The sequence below is a fragment of the Bidens hawaiensis genome, unplaced genomic scaffold, assembly GCF_021521415.1.
Source record: "Bidens hawaiensis isolate Kalapana, Puna unplaced genomic scaffold, B.hawaiensis_p1.1 tig00009445_1, whole genome shotgun sequence".
Classification (NCBI taxonomy): Eukaryota; Viridiplantae; Streptophyta; class Magnoliopsida; order Asterales; family Asteraceae; genus Bidens; species Bidens hawaiensis.
This window is the reverse complement of record NW_027491700.1, coordinates 725,594-732,185: the sequence shown is the minus strand read 5'-3', so window position 1 is coordinate 732,185 and position 6,592 is coordinate 725,594. Positions and strand designations below refer to the sequence as shown.

General features: G+C 36.2%; 1 pseudogene; it reads left to right on the top strand.

Annotated features, from left to right (window-relative positions):
* Positions 1–4,962: 4,962 nt before the first annotated feature.
* Positions 4,963–6,592, top strand: LOC143532433 (EP1-like glycoprotein 4 pseudogene; annotated as a pseudogene).

Here is a 6,592-nt window from a genome sequence, read left to right as displayed (position 1 = left end):
GGAGATGATGATGAAGAGTTAAGTGGAGAATCAAGAGCGTTTGGTGGTGACATATTGATGATGGGGTGGAGTCGACAAAAGGCATTATGTGATTGGAAAACTGAGTGTCTGCTTGAGATTTTGGAGTTGGAATAGAAGGTTGATTAGGAAATGCAAAGGGAAACTTATCCACAATGAATTAGACATGTCAAGCAGTATGAATACGATATGTTTTAGGATCAAAGCATTGATAAGCATGATGTGAGGGACTGTACTCGTTGAAAATGGATGATGTGGAACGAAAAGCTATCTTGTGACGTTTGTGTGGTCGAAGATGGGGAAAACATTGGCATCTAAAGACTTAAAGGAAAAAATAGTCGAGAAGACGTTTGGATAGGTGTTCAAAGGCAACATGCTAAAACCGTTGAGGCGCTAAAGACTGAAGATTGAGCTATGATCTTAGGACCAGTTTCAACAACATGACGATGCTGGCTTTCACAATACCGTTTTATTCACTTGTATGTGGACAAGATAATTTGTGAGCTATACCAAGCGAGGTAAAGAGTGGTTTAATAGGCCGAAATTCACCACCCCAAAATGTGAAATATGTTAAGGAAATAATGTGTTCACGAACGATTCACGAAGACTTACCGAAAGAGATTTTATGTTCGTGTTCGTTAAATGAATGTGTTCATGAATGGTTTACGAACACAAATGAACACAAATAAAATTGACAGAGCCTATAGATTGAGACCAATGTATTCATTAATGTGAATAATGAAAGCATATGTAAACGAATTGAAGGGCATGCTCGTGTTCGTTCATTTAAATTTAAACGAACACGAACACTTAATCAAACAAATATATATGTTCGTGTTCGTTTATTTAGAAAATGAACATTTGTGTTCGCTCGTTTAAAATCTAAATGAACATAAATGAACAAAAGATAAACGAACAAAAGATAAATGAACCCAAATGAACATAAATGATAACACTTATATTAATATAAAACAACAAATACAAAACCTTTAAGTGAATGACTAGTCTAAATAATATTTAATTATTTTCAATTAATACATAAACGAATATAAATAAACAGATATAAACAAACATAAACGAACATTCATGAATAAACAAAACATATGTTCTCTCATTCATTTAGTTAAACGAACACAAATTTTTTGTTCATGTTCGTTCGTTTATTAAATAAACAAACATAAACGAACTTTCCGCCGTACGGTTCATGAACAATTCACCGAACGTTCGGTTTGTTTATATGCCTAACCGTGACAAAACTTTTGGTGGTAATCATATTTGTTTATTAATGGAAACTAGTTGCGTGCCCGCGTGATGCGGCGAGGTTGCACGCAAACATGACATCGGATGCGTAATCGGTGTTACTGTTTCTGTATGTTTCTTGACTTAATAATAGTATGCGCGTAACACGACGATAGTATGCTCGTATTGCGGCATTGGAATCTTAACCGGTGTTAGTAAGCACGTCACACAACGATTGTGCACGCTCAGTCAGGCGTTGGTGTGCACGTAACGCTACATTGAACTCGTTTTGACCCGCAACCCGTTGCGCTTAACAATGTTCTAATCGAAATTCGTTATGACTTGACCCCTTTCAACCCAAACTCGTCCCGACCCAAACCAAATTAACCTTTTTGTATTGACTCATTCCAACCTCAACTTTTTAGACCCATGACCCGAACGATCGAAACCGCCCGATTCGTTTGTCGGTCTTTAATGGTAATCACGTAACACGTTTAGTTTTTAAAATGTAAAAATTATAGCAATACCATACTCAAATTAAAGAGAATAAGATACTCGTTTTTATGCTATAACGTTTTAAAAAAATATTAACGTGTGAAAAAGTTATTAACGTTTAAACGTCATCAGGGTAGTTGGTTTAAAATAAGGGGTATATATGTAACTATTATATAAATTAACAAAATGTGATTAAAGTTAATGGACTAAACTTGTAATTATTTTTTAATAAATTAAAAATAAACCGCACATGATTTTGGTCATGCTAAAAGACAAAATTGTCAAAATACAAAATTACCCCTAAAATGCCTTAATCTTGTGCATTATAGTTTGTACTAAAAACAACAAGTTTGGTACCTCTTAAAAATTAAGAGGTCCTTCGCTGATGCTCTATAGTATAGATATAGATATATAATGAGAAAAGTAATTAACTCGTAACAAAAAATAACGATGTGCATCAGAAAACAATCCATGCACATGATCCCAAACATCAAAATATGTTAAGTCAAGAACAGTTAAAATTTGAAAGTATGAAAACTAGAAACTTGTACAGATATATAGGACGATTTTCCTACACGACTAAAAGTATAAGAGAAAGACGGTGAGTTTGTAGTAGCTAGAAAAGAACAACTCCAAAAGTCCAAAGCATGAGAATAATAAAGACGTTGCTGTGAATAACCAAGCCTTCTCTGCCAAGTAGTTGATGAAGTCCGTGCCACAAATAAGTTGATATTCTGAAGCAAGAACGAAGTACTTCTAAGGGATTAGATGGAAGGAACCTCTGCAAGAACAGAATGCATGGATTCATTTTCGCATGATTTTTTTCTCGTGCACTACCACCCGCTTTCGGTGGCGAAGCTTGGACATAAATGGGGCGTGGGCTCAAAATTTCGGTCGGAAACGGGTAAATTTACACTATGTGTAAAAATTTTCGGCCGGAAAAGTATAAATTTACACTACCGAGCGAAAAAACGAAGGGGCCGGGCTCAAAATTTCGGTCGGAAACGAGTAAATTTACACTATGTATATAAATTTTCGGAAAAAAAAGATAAATTTACACTACCGAGCGAAAAACGGAGGGGAAGGACTCAAATTTTCGGTCATAAACGGGTAAATTTACACTATGTATAAAAATTTTTAACAATAAAAGGATAAATTTATACTATAGAGCGAAAAAATTCTATATATCTTCGTCCTTGCTTGCTTTGAAGGAAGTGAATTAGGAGTCGGACCAATCCACTGAAAGTCTGAAACAGAGAAAGACGAAGAGAGTAGAGACCATGTACTAGGGCAGTGGGGCATGTTAGTAAGGTAGTACATATAGACTTGCCTTTCACGATTATCAGCATAGTTGGAGCGGATGCCACATGACCGTTAAGCAGGAGCGAATGTGTTGGTAACCTGTGGCAGCCACTCTGCCCCACAACATTTCGTCGGTGGTTCAATTATTTTTATGGGTCGATTTTGTATTTTGTTACCCCCAAAAAAATATAACGTGACCCCTATTTGAATAAGCCAAACCAAATTAAAAGTTAAAAGCGATTAAAGCCTAACTAAAGTTTAAAGCCAACCAAATTAAATTCCAAACCAGATAAAACCATTGTTCGTTGTTCTCTGATGCTTGGACGTTTGGTTTAGGCCAGACATCAATATTTAGCAAAACAAAGTTTCATTCAATCGTTTCTTCCACCCCACGCTGCCCTCCTCCGGTCATCGGACCTGCACGCTGCAACCAAGTAGCCGATGACAGATGCTCCCTCTTCCACTGTTCGACTTCTTTATTCAATTTAGGTATTCTTCTACTTTTATCTAAAATTGTAATTGTTTATATAATTGTTAATTTAGAATTGTTTATGGGCAATTAAATATTTGAATGATTGATTATGGTTTATTGGATAATATAAATTAGAAACTGAAATTGATTAGGAATTTAGGGTTTATGTAGAAATTGGAATTGATTAGAGATTTAGGGTTTATATGTAAATTGGAATTGATTATAGGTTTGTGGTTTAAACTTTGTTTATTATAAAATTAGGGAACTTGGAAGATTAAAAAACAAACTCTTAGTAACAACCTTTTCAAACGAAAAATAAACGAAAATGATATTGATCCAACACCAATTTTAAAAGAAATATATGAAACACAGTAAAAAAAATCGATTATTGTATGAAATACGGTAAATTTTTTTTGAACGTTACCCATAAGATTTTGGTTTCTATCCGTGCTGTTAAGACTTGATAGATTTGGTCTCACATGACTATTAATTCTAATGTCAGGGGGTAGAATAACAATTATCAGCAAAGTTGGAGTGGGTGTCTAAAAAGTTAGTTGTTGAGTTGATATGGAACATAGATGGGCCATGGTTAGGGCAGTCATCTGGAATGTGACCAGTGTAATGACTGTAGGAACTGTAAACACTAAACAATGCTAGGAAATGTTACTCAAAACTGTCATAGAAGAACTTGTGCTATCAAGAATTCAAAATCCTAAATTGATCAATTGGTCAGAATCACGAACACATACGACAAACAATCAAGTCTAAAATTCATAATAAATCTCCAAAATATATGATCTATACAATCACAAACTCAGTCCAACTTCATTAAGCTCACAATAATCCTAAATCACAAAAGCCCTCAGCCTTACGCCATTAAGCTCACATTAGTAAGCACAATAGGTTCAAATGCAAAATAAAACGAGAATAATACTTCATATATTTTCAAACATTTATAACAAAATATAAAGCCACTCTATGACAGTATGACCTATGTTAAATCGTGTACATTTTAATATTATATAAGAAAATTATATAAGGGCAAAGGGCAAAGGCCAAAAACAATTTAAATCTATCCTTTAACTTGATAATAGTATTATAAGACCAAAAGCGTAAAGATGAATGTAATTAGTGCTTTGTTGTAATTATTTAAAAATAAATAAAACCTTTAAAAAAGTTGAGATGAGAACCAGAGTTTTAAAAGGGCACTGACCACATTTTACAAATTGTTTTAGAAATTTAGAAAAGAATATTTAAATTGAAATCGGCATCTTCTTCCCACTACTATATCTATTATCAAGTTGCAATAATAAAGCTGCTTCGTGATTCCCTTTAACCCTGTAATTAAGACCCTTTTATTCATTGTATATTCATTTATTTATATATTATCCTTGACTCCGCAGCCAGCCATAGTCCCACATTAATATATATTCAAATAATCTTACCAAGTGAGCCAGTGAGCCCATCTATAAATACTATATCTTTCATGCTTACAAAACACACCAACAAAAATGGCTTCCACATCAACTTTCCTCATAATATTATTCTCTTTACAACTATTTTCCTCCATTTCAGCAGTTGTGCCTGCTTCATAAACATTCACTTATGTTAACGAAGGCGATTTCGGCGACTACATCGTCGAATACGATGCAAATTATCGTTCTCTCCCCCCATTTAGCAACCCGTTCCAGCTTTGCTTCTACAACACAACCCCTAATGCATATACCTTAGCTCTTCGTATGGGCACGGTTCGGTCCGAATCCCTCATGCGTTGGGTTTGGGAAGCTAACCGTGGGAACCCGGTTCGTGAAAATGCCATCCTCACATTTGGTACTGACGAAAACCTAGTCCTGGCAGATGCCGATGGACGTGTTGTCTGGCAAACGAACACCACCAACAAGGGCGTGGTCGGTTTTCAAGTGCTTCCAACTGGTAACATGGTTCTTCATGACGGTAAGGGTAATTACTTATGGCAAAGCTTTGATTCCCCAACTGATACTTTCTTAGTCGGTCAAACACTCCGAGCTGGTGGTCTGAACAAGCTCGTGAGTCGCCTTTCTGAGGCGAGTAATGGGGATGGACCGTATAGTTTGGTCATGGAGCCCAAAGGGTTATCCTTGTATTACAAAAGTCTCAACTCGCCTCGACCAATGCTTTACTGGACGTCTAGCGAGTGGTTCACCGTTGACCAAGGTAGTTTGGTCAACTTAACTCTTACGTCAGTCCCAGACACTGACGAGGGTTTTCTATATTACTTAACGTTTGATTATTTTACCACAAAGTCATCTTCAAACCGTAACATGGCATATACACGTTACAACAACACGTTATCGTATCTTCGATTAGGGATAGACGGAAACCTTAGATTCTACACGTATAACCCTAATGTGCAAGGTGTGGCATGGGAGTTGGTGTACACGTTTCTTGATAGGGATTCAGTGGAAGGTGAGTGTCAATTACCTGGACGATGTGGGAACTTTGGGTTATGTGAGGATAGTCAGTGTGTGGCGTGCCCGACACCAAATGGGTTAAGTGGTTGGAGCAAAGATTGTGAGGTTAAAAAGGTGACGTCTTGCAAAGCGAGTGAGTTTGGGTTCTACAAGCTTCAAGGGGTTGACCATTTTATGATCAAGTACACGAGGGGAGATGGTGCGACTAAGCAAAGCGATTGCGAGAGCAAATGCACGAAGGATAGCAAGTGCATGGGATACTTCTATCACACGGATGGTTCGAGGTGTTGGATTGCTTATGATTTGAAAACACTAACAAGAGTTGGGAATTCGACTCATTTGGCGTACATCAAAAATCCATCAAGTAACACGTTATGTCATGTCATGTGATCATTGTCGACTTCTTTGTTATATGCTTGTTTGTTTTGTAACAAATGTGTGGGTCAAAGATATGATATAATCTGTCTTATAAATGACCTAAAGATGGTATAATTGTCCTTTTAAATTAATAATGAAAGTTTTCAGGAAGAATAATGATAGTGAAAGCAACCCCTTGACTATATAAATCATGAACGTATGTTTTGTTCAACGTCGTGAAGTTACATCCGGTCAGACT